This window comes from Tursiops truncatus, chromosome 2, assembly GCF_011762595.2.
Source record: "Tursiops truncatus isolate mTurTru1 chromosome 2, mTurTru1.mat.Y, whole genome shotgun sequence".
Taxonomy (NCBI): Eukaryota; Metazoa; Chordata; class Mammalia; order Artiodactyla; family Delphinidae; genus Tursiops; species Tursiops truncatus.
The window spans coordinates 26,990,670-27,012,140 of NC_047035.1; the positions used below are offsets into that span (position 1 = coordinate 26,990,670).

Consider the following 21,471-nt stretch of genomic DNA (forward strand, 5'->3'; position numbering starts at 1 on the left):
TGAAAAGGTCCCCATTTATTTTTAGAACAGTCTTATTTGGAAATCCTTCCATCTCCTTAACATTTTGGCTATTCATCTCTGAACCTTCTTTAACTACCTAGTATTTTTGGTTTTTTCCTTTTAGAGTTACAGTGACCAGAAAATTGTACACAGAAGAAACACAAAGAGTGTCATAGTGAACAACCTTATCCCAAAACCTTGGTGAATGGTGCTTAGAGAAATGAAACAGTGCCTAATTCAAGAGACATATTCATAGTGATTTAAATCACCGTGTTATTCTTCCCTTTGTAAATATCCTTTGGTGTTAATGGTCATTTCAGTGGCAGAGATGAACAACACATGGGGTGAGTTTACACAGAACCTTCCTGAGTCCTGACCTACGGCTGCCTGGTTATTAACAGCCTGGGTCCTTGTGACCTCAACAGAGCCCTGTGGGAGGGAGCAAAGTGGGATGTCTTCTGAGGCCAGAAGCCTACGCTCCTCTCTTGCCTGGGGGGACCTCTCTCTCATAGCTTGGTCATTTTGGGTCTCTGCTTTGGTTTCTCTACCTCTCTCAAAGAGATTTCCAGACACAGAGTTAAGGGAAAGTCTGTGTAATATATTCTGAAGTCCACGGATAAAAGGTTTTCTACTCACATAATCTCACCTCTGATATGTCACATCCCTTGCTCACCTCCTCCCACAGTTTGGCTCCCACAGTTCAGTTGCACAATTACACACATTCAGCTAATCTTCCTGGAGGACAGTACCAAAAAGCTCAGAGCTTGCTTATTAACTTTTTTTTAGTATGACATTTGATCTTCCGTGATCCCTCTTGAATTGTCTCAGTGTGCGTGTTATTAGACATGATTTTTCCCAAGGGGCTTCTAGAGATGTGAGGAAATGTGGAGACCAAGGAACACATGTAAATAAATACCCGACTATGTGAATAAAATGTTAATATTATTCACAAAGTGAAGTGCTGAGTGGGAGTCAAATAGGACTTCTGGGGTTAAGAAGGGAGGGGCCAGAGGAAACCATGATCTCTGTTCTCATTAGTGAGGGAAGAGAAAAGCTTACTGAAGATACAGCAAATAGCAAAGGGAACCAAGTGAGTTCTGAGTGGAAGGCGAGGCAATGGAGCAAGGTATTCAGGTGTAAATGAAAAGCAGGCTCAAGGCAGGAGTGAGCTGATCCAATGAACACGTGAACACACGGAAGAGACAGATAATACAGCAGGAACTGCCTGGATGAATAACTCTGAGATTTCCATACCAATTAAGGCAGGAATTTGAATCTAGAATGAAACTATTACTTATGATAACCGGGCCCAAGGTTAGAAAATTCATCAGTTGTGATTCTGCTTCCATTCCTGGCTCGCTGGTTACAGAAGTTTGTAGCCACAAGAGGCAATCCAGACTTAGGGATTTGATATTTAAGGATTTATATAACTATGTAGCTTATATCAGAATTCACCTCACGGGCTAGCTAGGTTGGTTTTACTTTCTAAAAACTGCTTTCATAACCAATATTCCTAGCAGGCATTTACTTTAATGCCTTCCTGCTGTAATCAGAAATCAGAGTCTGTAACTAGGCCCCCTTGTTTGGAGGTGACCAGGGACAGAGCCTCAGCAGGGGTCTGTGGATGTGTAAGGGGCAGGACAGTGGGCAAGAGAAGATCAAACAAGGGACTCTGGATAGAGGAGGTTTATTCGTCCAACTGCACACACACTGAACAGACTGCAACAACATAAGCTTTTGTAGTGAAAGCTGTTTTTAATCTCATCAGTAACATAAGTGCAGTCTCCAAGTCACAGAAAGAAGTTGCTTAAGCAAGTGGAGGCTATTAGCAAAGAGGAAGGAATTTTTACAGTGCAACACTGGATGGGTGCAGGAGTGCTCAGCTGTCTAAGGCAGTGTGGTCAGTGCCATGAGAAACCTGCTTGCTTTGAATTCCAGTGGGTGTTACTCAGGGCACGGTATCTCACAGCTAAAGCACAGGCTTTGGGGGTTTACAATATGCAAGTGTTGTAATGACTGACACGGAGGACACCAGGTGCACTGTTACTTGGGTTTTGCCTGAGATTACATATTGACATAGTCCTTTCTATGGCAGCTATGAGTTTCCATTTCCATCCAAAATTCCGTTCCATCTTCTTGAACCTCAGTTCATTCTAGTTTACTAGTAATACATTTTCTACTCCCACCAAACTTTTGAGATTCAAGTATTCTCTATAAAATTTAGTTATGTTATTCTTTGCTCAACACTAACATATAATATTGTATACATTCCCTATAAATAACTTCTTACACTTCTTTATTATTTCTAGAGTAGGACAGACAGACTCAAAAGAGTTAGCTGTGGGAATGCCCTGGATGTTTAACAACTGATTCAAATTCAAAGATTCAAAGTGAACTATGCTGTGTCTTGTCCTGACTACATATGCAGCTAATTGCCAACAATACGGCGAATTTTTCTAAACCACGCATCCTCTTATTAGAACGTTGTCTTACTTTCTGTATTACACCGTGGCACTGCAGGGCTAAATGTTTCTCACCATCACTGCCCTTCCTGCAGCATGCCCTACCCCCTCCAACTTCTAGCCAAAACACACTAAAGGGCTGTGTCTTTCTCTCTGGTTTAATATCTGTTCCATCAAATGGATGTTGGTTGTAAGGAACTCGAAGGAAATTTGTAAAATGCACGGGTCTTTAGCAAAGCAAAAACTCCTGAGCAGGCTGTTGCCCTCTTCATAAAGATATGCTTTCAGTGTCAAGATTTCCCAAGAATGGGGAATTCCCTGGTGGTCCAGTGGTTAGGACTCCGTGCTTCCACTGCAGGGGGCACGGCAGTGGTTGATTCCTGGTGGGGGAACAAAGATCCTGCAAGCTGCGCGGCACAGCCAAAAAAAAAAAAAAAAAAAGATTTCCCAAGAATGATGTGATGTCTCAAGATGGTACGGTAGGGATGAGATGGAGGAATGTGACAGCTGTACAAAGAGTATGATTCCACGTCCATTTCCCCAGCTTCCTCCACCCAGTCTGAGCAAAACCTGAGCGACCACGTACGAGGACGTCCTTGCCCTCTTCAGGGTGTTGGCAAGTGTGTGGGTGTGCTTTCAATTGTCCTAATAATGGGGGTGGGGGATTACTTACATTTAATAGGTAGAGGTCAAGTGTGCCAAATGTCAAAAAATATAAGGCAAAGCCAGCCCTGTGCTAGGAAAATATGTGCTTCTCAAAATGCCAATGGTGCTTCTAATGAGAAACACTGTAAGGCCATGAAGGAGGTGCTTTCTGGGGACAATCTTACTATTTCTTGGTAAGAAAGAATATCTACCCACCTCCATGGCACTTATTCCACTACACGTTATGGAATGTATAGATATTCAAGGATGGCAGAGGCTACATTTTCTTTGCCTATAAATTTTCAATCTCAAACAAAGTAGTTGGGACACACAGTAAGTGCTGGAAAGGTGCTGTAAATGCCCAAAATCCTACAAATGAGAGAAGAACTCCCACGAGCTGTACAAAGCAGTGCTGGCCAGAATAAGGAAGCTATGTGATCAGAGAGTCATTATAAAATGTGGTGGGGAACCCCCTTAGCTTTGGGGGGTATTTCCAAGGACAAAATCAGAGTGATTCTTCATGGAGTGTTGTGTGTCCCATTCCTAATCCTTCCCAGGGCAGCTGGGGTGGGATCACATCTACAAAGACCAAATGGATGAGGAGAGACTAGACAGACGCTACTGCAGCCTTTATTACATCCAACTTCTCTATCTTTATTATTCTTAAACTTTCCTCTTCTGTAAAATGGGGATATGATAATAGTATCTATTTCATAGGGTTACTGTGGGGATTAAAGAGCGAACACAAGTGAAAGTACAGGCACATAGGAAGGGATCCAAAAATATACTACCACCACCGCCATTACTACTATTATTACTATTCATTCCCCTCCCAAACAATTCCATTTCACTGCTGCCCTACAGTTCTTTAAGTTAGTATATAGAAAACATAAATTTGGCCATTTTCCACCAGAGGATTCTGTGTTGCAAAGTTAACACAATCTAGTCATGAGTACAGTATTTGTTGTGAGGTCAAAAGTGCTCCAAGTTACTAAAAAGAAAAGCCCTGATGTATAGTGTATACAAATGGTTATTATAATTGTATTGCATTGCTCTATGCTGAGGACTAAAACAGGTTATCTGGAAAGGGATGGATTTTTCCTCCTCTTCAATCCACAAGTGAAGGGGGCACCTATATAATCTACCCTTGTAAGCAGTCAGTTTTCTGCTCAATCCTCCTTCCTGATCCTCCATTAGAGCCGATCATCTCAGAGATTGAAGGTGTGATCTACAAGCAGCCATCAGTCTACCTTCTTCTACTCTTCACTGGCCACCTCAGAGAAAGGACTTTCTGTTTACACTGCCTGTTTCTGTCCTAACATTCTCCCCAGTCTTTCAGCGTGGTTTCCATCCATATAAATATAGTGGCTTCCTTTGTTTTGTTCTAGACGGTGCTCAAGGGAGAGTGAGAGTGAACTGGACAGGCCTCTGGAACTCCTAAAACTCATGATCCCAAAGGGGAGTCCTACCCTCCACTTTCAGAAATAAGGAAATAGAACCCTCTCTATTTTATTATAGCTCCGGCATTCACCGTCTTGTGGTTAAATCAAAGGCAAAAAACAGAAAACATTCAAAAGTTTCTGTTGGACTTATGCTTCTGAGCAAGTAGAAAGTTTCAAGAGACTGTCACTTTTACCTTAAAAAAATAATAAGCTGGGCTTCCCTGGTGGCGCAGTGGTTGAGAGTCCGCCTGCCGATGCAGGGGACGTGGGTTCGTGCCCCGGTCCGGGAGGATCACACATGCCGCGGAGCGGCTGGGCCCGTGAGCCATGGCTGCTGAGCCTGCGCGTCCGGAGCCTGTGCTCCGCAACGGGAGAGGCCACAACAGTGAGAGGCCCGCGTACCGCAAAAAAAAAAATAAATAAAGAAAAATAATAATAAGCTGAATAAGCTGCTAAATCATACTTATTTCAAACCTAACAAAATGCCGAGGACATACAGTAAACCTAAATGAATATAATCCCAGGAAGTGACAAGCTCTTCACTTTTAGCCAGGATGGCCCCTGGGAGGAGGAGGAATGTGTCATAGACGGGGGTTAAGGCACTACCAGCTAAACTTCTGACGAGCTTTTAACACCTGCATGTGGGCTGGTATGATATTTTAGAAGCCCCAGCATAGAACGAATCTGTAGCCACCCATCAACTCTTTCATCAATTGCATGGGGACACTGAAGGCTGGGGGATGGGGAGGGACTGATTAAAGTCCCTTTCAGAGAAACTGTGGATATTGTTCTTTGACCTTCACCAAAACTCAACATGTAGTATAGTTTAAAAGTTAGTATTGTAGAATCTGAAACCAAATCAATGAGCTTTTCATACTCTGTTGGTCTATCCTGCATGTTGAATGGATCTTGTACCCATACGAGATTTTTGTAACATCAAGCATTAGTCTTTAGGAATACTGGTTCACTGAGTGATGCAGACCTTCCAAATGTTGACATATTTCATTATACAATATTAAAAAACCATATTTGTTAGTATCACTCCAATCTCACCAGAAGGAAGGTGTCAAATTCATAGGGGTGAATATAAGTTTTTCAAAATTCTTTGCACAGAAGGATCTTTAGAATCTTACTGGTGGTCCCATCCTGGCCCCAAGACATCTGCAGCCAGAGGTGAATTTAATCTAATTAAAGCTACAACAAAGTCCAGACCCAGCTTAATTATCAGATTGGCTCAACCCCTTCTCCCTTTGCCCCTTTCCCACACATTAGCAGCCTGAGAAAAGGATGAGCATGGCTTTTTTTTTTGGGGGGGGCGGGCGAGGGTATGTGTGTGTGAACATTATTTACTTAAGTCTGTGGTTTTACCTAAAATGTCCAGCATACGATTAGTAATTATAAAAGACATGCAGAAGCAAGAAAATATGACCCATGTCAGAAAATGGTCAATAGAAGGACACTGAGAGGTGTTACAGATGTTGGACTTAGCAGACATGAACTTCAAAATAACAATGATAAATATGTAAAAGAGTCTAATGTAAAAGCTGGGAAACACATATAAACAGATGGAGGATTTCAAGAGAGAGATGAAATCTTTCAAAAAACAACCAAACAAGGATCCTAGAAATGAAAAAAATATAAAATCAGAAATGAGGAGTGCATTCAAAATGATTAACAGCAGACTGGACACAGTAGAGGAGAGTATCTAACAGGTATAAAATTGGAATCCCAGCAGTTGAGAAGAGAGAATGGGGCAGAAGAAATATTTAAAGAGATTAGGGCTGGGAATTTCCAAAGTTGATTGTAGACATTAACCTAAAGACCTGAGCTGCTCTGCAAATCCCAAGCAGAATACGTACAAAGAAATCCACACGCAGGCAGATCACAGTCAAACTGCTGAAACTAAAAATAAAGAAAAAAAATCTTAAAAGCAGCCAGGGTGGCGGGGTGCTCGGTGGTAGTGGTAATATTACATACAAAGGAACAGCAATGCAAATGATTAGCTGACTTATCGTTAAAAAATGATGGCCAGAAAACACTGGTGAGCTATCTTTAAAGTGTTGAAAGGAAAACAAAAAGAACTGCCAACCTAGACTTAAACATTTATACAATACTGTCAACCAACTCAATCTATTTGATAATTATGGAAAACTATACCCAACAACTTCAGAATACATATTCTTTTCAAGTGCATGTGGAACATACACCAAGACAGTCTAAATGCTGGGTCATAAAACCAATCTCGATAAAAACTGAAAGATCAAAATCACACAGAGTACACTCTAACCAGAATGGTATTAAATTAAAAATCAATTAATTTTATATCTTTAAAACAATAAGATATCTAGAGAATTCCCAAATATTTGGAAATTAAACAACACACTTTAAATAACCTATGGATCAAAGAAGAAATCACAAGAGAAATTAGAAAATGTATCAAACTGAATGGTAATGAAATCACAACCAAACAAAATTTGAGATGCAGTGAAAAGAGCCCTTAGAAATGTATAGTATTAAATGTCTATATTAGAAAAGAAGAAATATGTAAAACCAATGTTCTAAGCTTCCACTTTAAGAAACTAGAAAAATAAAAGCAAGTTAAACAAAGTAGAAGAATAAAAAATAAAATAATAAGAGCAGAAACCAATAAAGTAATTAAACAAGGAAGCCATCAGACTGAGGTCGCTCTAATGTCTTGGCAGTCTGTGTAAGCAAACCAAAACCCACGCCGGAGTCATTGCACTTACATCTGAAAAGTGAAATTTAAGAACAACCAATTACAAACAGCCAACTAGGCTTTCCCAAGTAAGGCAACCACTTAAGCTATAGCCAAATAATTTGCTTACTTTGCTTAAGAGTCTGCTCTATTAAAAAAAAAAAAAAAAAAGCCTTTCCCTTAGTCTCTGCCAGTGGAGTGCTCTTACCCATTTTCAATTTGGCACTGCCCAATTAAAATCAATGTGTGCTCAAATGAACTCTTTGAAAATTTAATGTACTTCAGTTTACATCTTAACACAATGAAACAGAAACTGGGCAAACAGGAAACATCAATAAAATCAAAAGCTGGCTATAAGAAAAGAATTTAAAAGTTGATAAATTCCAAGCAAGCTGATCACAAGGAAAAAAAATACATGAATTATTAATATCAGAAATGAAGAAGGGGGAACATCATACAGAGAATATAGATATTAAAAGTATAAGGAGATATCATGAAAAACTCTATGTCAAATATTTAACAACTTAGATGAATTGAAAAAATCCTTGAAAATACAACTTTTTGAAAATGACACGATGAGAGAAAATCTAAATATATAAATTTAACTTGTAATCAAAAACCTTCTTAACAAAGAAAACTTTAAGCCCAGATGGCTTCAATGAATTCTATCAAACATTTAAAGAAGAAATAATTTCAATCTTTCACAAAATCTTTCAGAGAAGAGAAGGGAAAACTTCTCAACTCATTTTATGTTAACACATCTCTGATATAAAAAAAAACTTGACAAAACCATTACAAGAAAATTACAGACCTATACGCCTAGTGAAGATACACACTAAAAGTTTTAATAAAATATTAGCAAATATAATCAATCTATCTGTCTCACGTATGGGATATATATCATGACCAAGTGGTATTTACGGTGATTTAAGGTTAAAAAAAAATCAATAATGTAATTCACCACATTAAGAGAATAAAGAAGAAAAATCATATAAGAATATTATTAGATATCAAAATGCACTGGACAAAATTTATTCATCTCCATTCATGACAGAAACTCTCAGTAAACTAGGAACAGAAAGAAAGTTACTGAACCTAATAAAGGATATCTATGAAAAATCTATACCTAACATGATACTTATTGGTGAAACACTGAATTCTTTTCCTCTAAGATCAGGAATAAAGGACGGATGTATGCTCTCACCACTTCTATACAAAATTAGTAATATAAGACCTAGTCAGTGTCATAAGAAAAAAAAAAAAGCAAAGTTGCAGGAATCAAAGTCCATAAACAGAATAAAATTATATTTTTATATGCCAGTAATACACAACTGAAATTTCAATGTAATAAATTAATTGAAAGTGAAATTTTAAAAAGCAATGCAATTTACAATATCATAAAAATACACCAAATATCTAAGAACAAATATACTGGAAAATGTGTAAGGTCTCTACATTGAATTTATAGAACATTAATGATAAATATCAAACAAAACCTAAATAAGTACAGAGGTATACCATATCTTGAGTGATTGGAAGATTCAATATTGTTAATATGTTTATTCTGGATTACAGATATTGGTTTCCTCAGTTCCAAAATTTCCATCTGGAAATTCGTCTTGAAATTTCCTACCTTTTATTCATTAAAGCCTATTTCCCTTTATACCCTTGTTCATAGTTATAATGGCCACTTTAAAATCCTTGTCTGTTAATTCTACCATCTGAGCCTCCTTAGGATTGGTCTCCATTGATTATCTTTTATTCTAAAAATGGGTCCTATTTTCCCACTTTTTTCATATGTTGAATAATTTCATATTGTATCCTGGATATTGTGAAATGTTGTAGATACTGGACTATATTATGTTGCTCCAAAGAGTGAGTATGTATGTGTGTGTGTATAGGCAGTTAACCTGGTTGAACTCAAACTGCAGTTCTTTCTTCCCCTCGGTGGGCTGTGGCTCAGATCTATGTTCAGTTCTTCTAGCTTCAGCTGTATAGTTTGGAGTATAACTTGCATATACATTGTCCAGAGGTCAGCCCAAGATTTGGGTGAAATTTATACATAGAAGTTAGGTTCCCCGTTTCTGGTTGCCTCATTTCCAAAGTTGTCCTCTTACTCCCTAGCAAGTGTGCTTGTCCTGAACTCCATCCTCCAGGTTGTCAAGACAGACTTTGGATTTTTATGTTGGATTTTTATGTAAGTTCTAACTGCTCAATGTGGTGTGAACTATGGGGATCGATGGTGGTGATGCCTGCATGACTATGAATGTATTTAATACCACTGAACTGTATACTTAAAAAATGATTAAGATGGTAAATTTCATATTGTGTGTATTTTACCACAATAAAGAAAAAAGAATAAGGAAAATTAATCTATGATGAGAGAAGTCAAAAGAATGATTATGGGGGAAGAGGTAGAATTGACTGGGAAGACACACAAGGAAATTTTGGGGTGTGATGGGAATGTTCTATATCATATGTTGAGCGGTGGTACGGTGGATATATAAACCTGTCAGAACATCAATTTGAACGTTTAAGGTATGTGCGTTTTATCTTACGTAAATTTTACCTCAATTTAAAAAGATCATTTCACAATATATGCAATTATTGAATCTTTATGTTGTACACCTGAAACTAATGTTATATGTCAATTATACTTCATGAAAAAAATAATGTGGAAGGTAAGCTTCATATAATTTTTTTAGTATATATTAATTATATGATCATGGGATCATGAATTTGGGTGGTGGTGGGGGGAGACCTGAAGGATAAGAGAGAATGGTGAGTTCATGAACCTCAGTTCTCTATTTCTTATAAGATAAGCATACAAAGAGAAAGAGTGCTTAGAGTTTGCACTTATGAGTACTGAATTGGAAGTCTACATTTTTAAAGTGACAATAAACATTAGAGAAACCACAGACAGTCCTGGGGTTCAAGAAATGGAGGTAGTACTTTTTTAAAAAAAGACAAATATGCAAATAAAAAGTTATGCATTTTCCCTTATCTTTCATTAAAAACCTAATTATCAGTATTTCCTGTTCGTGTGTATGTTATATCTCTTTTCTCAACTTACTTGATTTTAGTTATAAAATTATTTGTTCTCTTCATAAATTTTGCAATACTGGAATCGTATGTAAAAATACATGCTTATGTAGTTATTTCATTTCAGCGAAATTCAACATGCATTTATTGGACACTGTTCCTAGATGCGCAGGGACTACCAAGAAGAAAAACACAAGCTCCCGCTCTCAAATTGCTCATAATCTGGAGGAAGTGTACTCGTTTAGGTGAATCCCCAGGGAAGATTAGGAGGTGGAGGAAAGTCAGGAATGGCTGGACTCTGGAATAGGTGACACTTTCAAGACAGATTCAAAGCCTCGGAGGAACAGCATTGGACAGAGACTCAAGGGGAGCTAGCAGACATGATACTAACAGTGAGGAAAAGTGCATTAGCCCCTGAAGGATCAAATAAGCTGGCCAGAAGGTCTGAAGAAGTGAGAGATATGTAAGCAGAGTGACAGTAATGATGGTAAATGAGCACTCTGGTTGAAAGGCAGAAAGAATTGTTGGCTCTGGGAACCTGAGCCTGAAGATTTATTATGAAATTAAAAGTTATATGTAGTTATGGGTTTCCCTGGTGGCACAGTGGTTAAGAATCCACATGCCAATGCAGGGGACACGCGTTCAATCCCTGGTCCAGGAAGATCCCACATGCTGCAGAGCAACTAAGCACATGCGCCACAACAACTGAGCCTGCACTCTAGAGCCCGCAAGCCACAAGTACTGAGCCCGCGTGCCATAATTACCAAAGCCTGCGCGCCTAGAGCCCGTGCTCCGCAACAAGAGAGGCCACCGCAGTGAGAATCCCACGTACCACAACAAAGTGAAGTCCCCACCCACCGCAACGACAGAAAGCCTGCATGCAGCAACGAAGACCCAACACAGCAAAAAATAAATAAATTTATTTAAAAAATAAATAAATAAAAGTTATATGTAGTTAGAAGAGAGTCAAAAGGTCAGTGATAATTAAGTTTAGCATTAAAATTGCATACTGTAGTCTCCAAGAAAAAAAAGTATGCTTATGAAAGGCTTCCATTGAATGAGAACTACTTTCATTAGTGAAAGAATAAAAGTCGAATTGCATGTGCCAATAGATATCAATTTAATAAATTTAATAAATAATACTGAAAATGTCTACTAGTAAGTCTTAAGGCTTGCTGTTAGTAACTGCTGACTGGGAACAGTGACAGCTGGCCAAATGAAATGTGTGCCTAAAATTATTTAAGTGGAATGAATTAGACAGACCAAGAGATTTTATGCTCATGGTGACAGGTGCCTTGCTTAGAGAAATTTTGTGCTGGAAAATTATTTTAAAACAATCTCTAAAAATGCAAGTGCTGCAAAAAAAAATGCAAGTGTTAAAGGCAAAAATTTATTTTTTTTACCTTTGAGTTTGTTCCTTGAGATAAGACTATACTTTTATCTTTTCTATTTTGAATCTATGGAGTTATACTGAGATGGTTCCTTTGCAGGAAGAGTTGAACTACAACAGAGGTAGTATCAGAGGTACAGAAAAGTTCAGAAATTATCTGGAAAAACTATGTGAACTTTTGACAACCTGTATGCTAGGTCAAAAGCACAGAACTATATGAAATTATAAATGAGGTCTGATCTTCCTGCTTGAGAACAGGATGAAAAGCTTAAAAACCTTTAAATATTTTGTTTATTTGAGCGGATGACAGGCTCTTGGGAAAGGATTAAAGAAATAATCCAAGAAAGAAGGCAAGAAGAAATAAAAGGTTTTAGATGCTGGAAAGGAATCAAAACCAGTGCAAGAGCTGGGTAAGTGAGAGAATTCTGGAGGGAGAGCAGAGACCCTGTGCCCCTGGATCTGCACTGCAGGTTCTGAACTGGACAACTCTCAGAACAGGAGCAGCACAGCTTAATGATGAAGAGCTGGGCTCTTGAACAAGACTTCTAGGTTCAAATCCTAGCTCTACCACTTAAAGCAGCATACTTAACCTCTCTGTGCCTTGGTTTCCTCAGCTGTGAAATGGGAATAAAACTCAATCCCACATCTCACAGGGCTGGTTCAAGAATTAAATGTAATAATCTATCTAAAGCATAGCACAATGTCTGGCGCACATAATAAATGCTCAATACATGTGAGCTGCTATTATTAACATCGTTCCTGTGGAAAGTGAATCCAAACCTTTGTGAAAACGAACAATAAGGATGCTAAGGAACAGGTGTGAGCAACTCTATCACTTCTCAGAAAGAAGAGAAGCAAAGAAGTATTTATATTCCCCTTACCAAGTACTATGTTCACGTGGGGTAACCTGGGTGATAAACGGGGGAGCCAATCTAGTGGATCTGAAAAAAGGACTCAGGAGTCACTCAGTGTGTGTGAGCCAGGGAGCCAGGTCTCCCCAGCTAGAGACAGCCGCTGCACGGCAGTCCTCACCTGAGGTCGCGTCCTCATGATGGAGACCTGCTGCTCCAAACCAAGCCAGCCAGAGAATGCTCTAACCATAGGCAGGGTGCTGCCCCTGTGGGGAAGTGGGTGTTTACTAATAATGCTGATTACCAGGGAGGGGCAGCTTCCAGGCACTGATGAATGATGGAGATTATCACCATCCTTCTTCCCCACCCCCACTCCTGCTAGTAAAAGCCTGAATTGTCAGCACTGGCTACACTGCCTTTCACCTCTTCAAAATGAAACAAAAGCAATTTTTTTTTTAGGAGCAAAATGTCATAACCTGGAAAACACAAAAAGATAGAAAGGTAAAAAACAAAAGTCATCCATCTGCACTCCAACAACCAAAGATGGCTACTATGAACATTTTGTCAACATTTTGAGGTACGTACTTCCTCTGTGTGTATTTCCCTCACACAAACAGAGTGATTCTGCACTATCTGCTTTACAATCTGCTTTTACAATCTGGCAATATGTTGTAAAAAATTTCCCACATGATAGTACTGGTTTTGACAGTCTTATTCAACTGTTAACTTCTATTACGCTTAAAGTCAATTTAAACCCTTAAGCCTTCTTCACTTGAATTTCTGAAACCATGTGAAGAGCTTTTATATTTTTTTTATTAAATTCCATGAATTAGACTCATCATTCTACCCTGTTTAAATCATTGTGAATTCTGATTTTCATCCAAGGTATTCAGTATCCCACCCTACTTCATGTCATCTGAAAGTAGGTTTAGATGCCTTCTAGATATGTAGGTGCCTAGTATATAGTAGGCACCTAAATAAATATGAATGGATAAATTAATTCATTGATTAAAAAATGGTGACCTACTGAGCAAATCACAGAGCCTCAATGACTTAATTCTCAATCTTACACTGATTCACTGGGTACAGTTGTCTAGTTATCAAAGATTCTTAATGACAGTGTTATCTTGTTCACATTTCTCTTTCGTGCTCACAAGATATCATCATGACTTGTCGAAACGCAGTTATGGTAATTCTTTTTTTGTCCCCCTGATCTTCTCTTACTAAGGTGATTCTACCATGAAGGGAAATGAGGTTAGTCTAGCATGACTTATTTTTTTCGTGAATCAATGCTGGGCTTAAGTGATTCCCTTTTCCTTCTCTAAGGGCTGCCAAATCATTGGTTTGCTAACCTGTTAGATTTTGGCTTGAAGTTGACATCTCAGTTATCAGTTAATATATTCAGCATCTAATTTATCTCTATCTCTTCTTTTCTGTTCCCAGTGTATGAGCTCCTTTGTTGCACATGAAATCATACACTGAATCACAATCACAGGACTAGAACCGTAAATCACGAATTAGTAATCATAAGGACTGCTTCTCTTTGGACACAGTAATTCAATTATTAAGTAGAGAAAATAAGATTGATTCAATAGCCTGACCCTTGTGAGCTTCATTTTCCTTGAGGAATAAAGGGAGGGTTTGGATAGGACAAAGATGTGCCCTGAAAACTAAGAATCTAGATAAGGGTTCTTAGTATCAGTATAATATCAATTGGCACCCCCAAAATAAATCTATCATCTATTGTTTACTACACATGCCGAAAGGGGAAGCAGGACAATACATTAAAATAAGGTGGCTCAAAATCAATCAGAAGAAAAGAAGAAAAAAACAAGCAAGACTCAAAAGAGACTAAGAACATGAGCAGGGTCCAAGTAAGATACATACTTTGAAATACAGAATTATAAGCAATTGAGAGGGGAGGTTTCTGATCATTCATTCAATAAGCAGATACACAGAAAAGGAAAAGGAAGCGGTAGTGATGACTGAAAAATGTCTAGGGGGATTATTCTGGCTAACTTTAACTTTGGTTTTATTAATACTGTGTGACCAGGACATACATCTGGAAAGAACACACTGAAGTATCCAGTCAAAAAGCTAAGAGCTGATATGCCTGCCCTTTAAAAGTACAGTGAGATCCCAGCCAGCTGGACTTGACAATGGATTCAGAATGTGAACCAGACTTCTGCTGTCTCCATACTCGTACCACTCCATGATTGATGGAATGATCCCCAGGAGGAGGAAATTAGGACAAAGTTGGATTTCTCAGTACATCTGGCAGAGAATCTGGGGGCAAGCTTTACGGAACACAAGGCTGGATATAAAACCAAACCTTTCAAAAGGTTAAGTTCACAGCACTGTTCTAGAAGACAATTTAGGATTCTGGGAGTCAGCCAGGTTTGTAGATGGAGGTTCCTTGGTCCTGTATCTATTAACAGTCTGGATCTGCAAAGACAGATGGATCCTTAGCCTTATTAACAAGAAATGTCTTTGATCCAGCTCTTTACTTTGGCATAACCAGCATACCACATGAAGCCTGAAAAATGGAGCTGTGAACTTAAAAAGAAGTGAGCAAAGGGTGACCTTTAAGAAAGCCAAAAGAGAACTCCCTGACACCAGTTCATTCAACAATGAAGACTGAATCCAGCTCAGCAGGATTTTTATAAAATAAAGGGAAAAGTCTGCTGCCTTTGTGACAACAACACAGGTACACACAAGCACAGCTGGGCCTTGTAAAACTGGACCACCATCACCTAGCTTTCACAGCCTGCAGAGACAAGCCAGGAAAAGTTTTCAAAGTGAAAGTTAATGTGCAGATTGTCTAGGGCAGCTGACATGCCAGTTTCTAAGAATTTCTACAGTGAATTGTAGCTGGGTTCAAACCTAGTACACACAAACAGCTTGCAAAGTGTCACAAATTTAGAATTCCTGCCTCATCACATCAGTTAGGCTCCTTTCGTTTCTCCTATTTTCCCCGGGAAGCAAAACAGCTGGCGATATGGAAGTCAAGTCTATAGCTTTCCTGGTTTCACTAACCTGTCTCTGCCCCCATTCTCAATTGGCCAAGGGAAATGGGAGACAATGCCAGAATTCCACCTTTCTTCCTTTCTTCTTCTTCTTTTTTATTTTGTAACCTTCTCTACCTGTCCTTTTTCTTTGCTTTATAAATAATGATGTTTTTATAAAATAGGGAAGATACTGGGGAAATCACAAGAAAGGAGATTTTCTTTTTAAAGCTATAGGGCTAAAGAGGGGAAAATAAAATGTGTATAATAGTCAAGCCTTTTTCTTACCACTCCATGTGTGTATACGTGTGTGTGTGTGTGTGTGTGTGTGTGCACTGCATCTAAGAGCCCATTCTCAAGGTACCTTCAACTACAATCTATAGAAACAACCCTTCATTGTACCAGGAACTGGTCTCTTATTCATCAAGTCCACAACAAGGCTACACTGGCACCTGCTTCTGTTGTGTCAAGACAAGTCTACTGAAATTTGCTGCCCTCAAGATTTACTAGAGGGTGCTCTTTGGTGGGGTTAATGGCGGACTCCCGGAGGGCTCACGGAAAGGAGTACTTCCCAGAACTTCTGCTGTCAGTGTCCTTGTCCCTGTGGTGAGCCACAGCCACCTCCTGTCTCTGCAGGAGACTCTCCAACACTAGAAGGGTACTCCATGTTTCATTGGCTTGGGAAAACTTTCTAACTTCATGAATAGAACAGAAGCCTCATAAAAATCTTTCAAAGTTCTTCTGGCCGGCATGACACAGCCCATCACAAAGAGTTTCTCATAGAACTTCCATCCTAATTAAAGGGCCATCAGAATAATCTTTTGGAGAGGGCAGAGAGTAGAAACAAGAAGAACTACAATTCTGCAGCCTGTGGAACGAAAACCACATTCACAGATAGATAGACAAAATGCAAAGGCAGAGGACTGTGTACCAGATGAAGGAACAAGATAAAACCCCAGAAAAACAACTACATGAAGGGGAGATAGGCAATGTTCCAAAAAAAGAATTCAGAATAATTATAGTGAAGATGATCCAGGACCTCGGAAAAACAATGGAGGCAAAAATCGAGAAGATGAAAGAAATGTTTAACAAAGACCTAGAAGAATTAAAGAACAAACAAACAGAGATGAACAATACAAAAACTGAAATGAAAAATACATTAGAGGGAATCAATAGCAGGATAACTGAGGCAGAGGAATGGATAAGTGACCTGGAAGACAGAATGGTGGAATTCACTGCCGTGGAACAGAATAAAGAAAAAAGAATGAAAAGAAATGACGACAGCCTAAGAGACCACTGGGATAACATTAAACGCAACAACATTAGCATTATAGGGGTCCCAGAGGAGGAAGGGAGAGAGAAAGGACCTGAGAAAATATTTGAAGAGATTATAGTCAAAAACTTCCCTAACATGGGAAAGGAAATAGCCACCCAAGTCCAGGAAGCACAGAGAGTCCCAGGCAGGATAAACCCAAGAAGCAACACGTGGGACAAACGGTAAGCAAATTGTTTTCTCAAAGACACAGAAAAATGATTAAAAGCAACAAGGGAAAAACAACAAGTAACATACAAGGGAACTCCCATCAGGTTAACAGCTGATTTCTCAGCAGAAACTCTACAAGCCAGAAGGGAGTGGCACAATATATTTAAAGTGATGAAACAGAAGAACCTACAACCAAGATTACTCTACCCAGCAAGGATCATCTCATTCAGATTCGATGGAGAAATCAAAAGCTTTACAGACAAGCAAAAGCTAAGAGAATTCAGCACCACCAAACCAGCTCTACTACAAATGCTAAAGGAACTTCTCTAAGTGGGAAACTCAAGGGAAGAAAAGGACCTACAAAACCAATCCCAAAACAATTGAGAAAAAGGTAACAGGAACAAATATATCGATAATTACCTTAAATGTGAATGGATTAAATGCTCCAAACAAAAGACACAGATTCACTGAATGGATACAAAACCAGACCCATACACACGCTGTCTACAAGAGACCCACTTCAGACCTAGGGACACATACAGACTGAAACTGAGGGGATGGATAAAGATATTCCAGGCAAATAGAAATCAAAAGAAAACTGGAGTAGCAATACTCGTATCAGATAAAATAGACTTTAAAATAAAGAATGTTACAAGAGACAAGGAAGGACACTACATAATGATCAAGGGATCAATCCAAGAAGAAGATATAACAATTATAAATATAAATGCACCCAACATAGGAGCACCTCAACATATAAGGCAACTGCTAACAGCTATAAAGGAGGAAATCAACAGTAACACAATAACATTGGGGGACTTTAACACCTCACCGACACCAATGGGCAGATTCATCCAGACAGAAAATTAATAAGGAAACACAAGCTTTTTTTTTTTTTTTTTTTTTTTTTTGCGGTACGCAGGCCTCTCACTGTTGTAGCCTCTCCCGTTGCGGAGCAAAGGCTCCGGACGCGCAGGCTCAGCGGCCATGGCTCATGGGCCCAGCCGCTCCACGGCATGTGGGGTATCCTGGACCAGGGCACAAACCCGTGTCCCCTGCATTGGCAGGCAGACTCTCAACCACTGTGCCACCAGGGAAGCCCGGAAACACAAGCTTCAAATGACACAATAGACAAGTTAGATTTAACTGATATTTATAGGACATTCCATACCAAAACAGCAGATTACACTTTCTTCTCCAGTGCACATGAACATTATCCAGGAGAGATCACATCTTGGGTCACAAATCAAGCCTTGGTAAATTTAAGAAAACTGAAATCATATCAAGCAACTTTTCTGACCACAACGGTATGAGAATAGAAATCAATTACAGGGAAAAACATGTAAAAAACACAAAGGGAGGCTAAACAATATATTGCTAAAAAACCAAAAGATCACTGAGGAAATCAAAGAGGAAATCAAAAAACACCTAGAGACAAATGACAACGAAAACATGACCATCCAAAACCTATGGGATGCAGCAAAAGCAGTTCTAAGAGGGAAGTTTATAGCAATACAATTCTACCTCAGGAAACAAGAAAAATATCAAATAAACAATCTAACGTTACACCTAAAGGAACTAGAGAAAGAAGAACAAACAAAACCCAAAGGCAGTAGAAGGAAAGAAATCATAAAGATCAGAGCAGAAATAAATGAAAGAGAAGCAAAGACCAATAAAACTAAAAGTTGGTTCTGAGACGATAAGTAAGATGGATAAACCTTTAGCTAGACTCATCAAGAAAAAGAGGGAAATTATACTCCAATAACGATGTTAAAAAGAAAAAAGAATAAAAGGGAGAGGACTCAAATCAATAAAATTAGAAACGAAAAGAAGTTACAACGGACACCGCAGAAATACAAAGCATCCTAAAGGACTATTACAAGCAACTCTATGCCAATAAAATGGACAACCTGGAAAAAATGGACAAATTCTTAGAAAGGTATAACCTTCCAAGACTGAATCAGGAAGAAATAAAAAATATTAACAGAACAATCACAAGTAATGAAATTGAAACTGTTATTAAAAATCTTCCAACAAACAAAAAGTCCAGGACCAGATGGTTTCACATGTGAATTCTATCAAACATTTAGAGAAGAGCTAACACCCATCCTTCTCAAACTCTTCCAAAAAACCGCAGAGGAAGGAACATTCCCAAACTCATTCTACGAGGCCACCATCACCCTGATACCAAAACCAGACAAAGATGCTACAAAAAAAGAAAACTGCAGACCAATATTACTGATGAATATAGATGCAAAAATCCTCAACATAATACCATCAAACAGAATCCAACAACACATTAAAAGGATCATACACCATGATCAAGAGGGATTTATCCCAGGGATGCAAGGATTCTTCAATATATGCAAATCAATTACTGGGATACACCATATTAACAAACTGAAGAATAAATACCATATGATCATCTCAATAGATGCAAAAAAAGCTTTTGACAAAATTCAACACCCATTTATGATCAAAACTCTGCAGAAAGTGGGCATAGAGGGAACCTACCTCAACATAATAAAGGCCATATACAACAAACCCACAGCAAACATCATTTTCAATGGTGAAAAACTGAAAGCATTTCCTCTAAGATCAGGAACACGACAAGGATGCCCACTCTTGCCACTCTTATTCGACATAGTTTTGGAAGTCCTAGCCATGGCAATCAGAGAAGAAAAAGAAATAAAAGGAATATAAATCGGAAAAGAAGAAGTAAAAGTGTCTGTCACTGTTTGCAGATGACATGAAACTATACGTAGAGAATCCTAAAGATGCAGCCAGAAAACTACTAGAGCTAATCAAAAAATTTGGTAAAGTTGCATGATACAAAATTAATGCACAGAAATCTCTTGCATTCCTATACACTAACAACAAAAAGATCAGAAAGAGAAATTATGGAAATGATCCCATTCACCATTGCAACAAAAAGAATAAAATACCTAGGAATAAACCTACCTAAGGAGGTAAAAGACCTGTACTCAGAGAACTGTAAGACACTGATGAAAGAAATCAAAGATGACACAAACAGATGGAAAGATATACCATGTTCTTGGATTGGAAAAATCAATATGGTGAAAATGACTCTACTACCCAAAGCAATCTACAGATTCAATGCAATCCCTATCAAATTACCAATGGCACTTTTTACAGAACTAGAACAAAAAAATCTAAAATTGTGTACACAGACACAAAAGACCCCGAATAGCCAAAGCAATCTTGAGGGAAAAAAACGGAGATAGAGGAATCAGACTCCCTGACTTCAGACTATACTACAAAGCTACAGTAATCAAGACAATATGCTACTGGAACAAAAACAGAAATATAGATCAGTGGAACAGGATAGAAAGCCCAGATATAAACCCACGCACCTATGATCAACTAATCTATGACAAAGGAGGCAAGGATATACAATGGAGTTAAGACAGTCTCTTCAATAAGTGGTGCTGGGAAAACTGGACAGCTACATGTAAAAGTATGAAATTAGGACACTCCCTAACACCAGACACAAAAATAAACTCAAAATGGATTAAAGACGAAATGTAAGACTGGACACTATGGAACTCTTAGAGGAAAACTAGGAAGAACACTCTTTGACATAAATCACAGCAAGATCCTTTTTGACCCACCTCCTAGAGTAATGGAAATAAAAAGAAATATACACAAATGGGACCTAATGAAACTTCAAAGCTTTTGCACAGCAAAGGAAACCATAAATAAAAAGAAACGACAACCCTCAGAATGGGAGAAAATATTTGCAAACAGATCAATGGACAAAGGATTAATCTCCAAAAAGTATAAACAGCTCATGCAGCTCAATATTAAAAAAATAGGGGCTTCCCTGGTGGCGCAGTGGTTGAGAGTCTGCCTGCTGATGCAGGGGACATGGGTTCGTGCCCCAGTCCGGGAAGATCCCACATGCCGCGGAGTGGCTGGGCCTGTGAGCCATGGCTGCTGAGCCTGTGCGTCCGGAGCCTGTGCTCTGCAACGGGAGAGGCCACAACAGTGAGAGGCCCACATATCGCAAAAAAAAAAAATAAATAAATAAACAACCCAGTCAAAAAATAGGCAGAAGACCTTAACAGACATTTCTCTAAAGAAGACATACAGATGGCCATGAGGCACATGAAAAGCTGCTCAACATCACTAATTATTAGACAAATGGAAATCAAAACTACAATAACGTATCACCTCACACTGGTTAGAATGGGCAGCATCAGAAAACCTACCAACGAGAAATGCTGGAGAAGGTGTGAAGAAAAGGGAGCCCTCCTGCACTGTTGGTGGGAATGTAAACTGATACAGCCACTATGGAGAACAGTACGGAGGTTTCTTAAAAAACTAAAAATAGAATTACCATATGACCCAGCAATCCACTACTGGGCATATACCCAGAGAAAACCATAATTGAAAAAGACACATGCACCCCAAT

The 21,471-nt window shown here is 38.8% G+C and overlaps 1 protein-coding gene across 15 annotated transcripts in view; it reads right to left on the reverse strand.

Moving 5' to 3' along the window:
- Positions 1-21,471, reverse strand: part of TTLL5 (tubulin tyrosine ligase like 5) — a 305,050-nt gene that overhangs the window by 96,346 nt on the left and 187,233 nt on the right. The window lies entirely within an intron of this gene.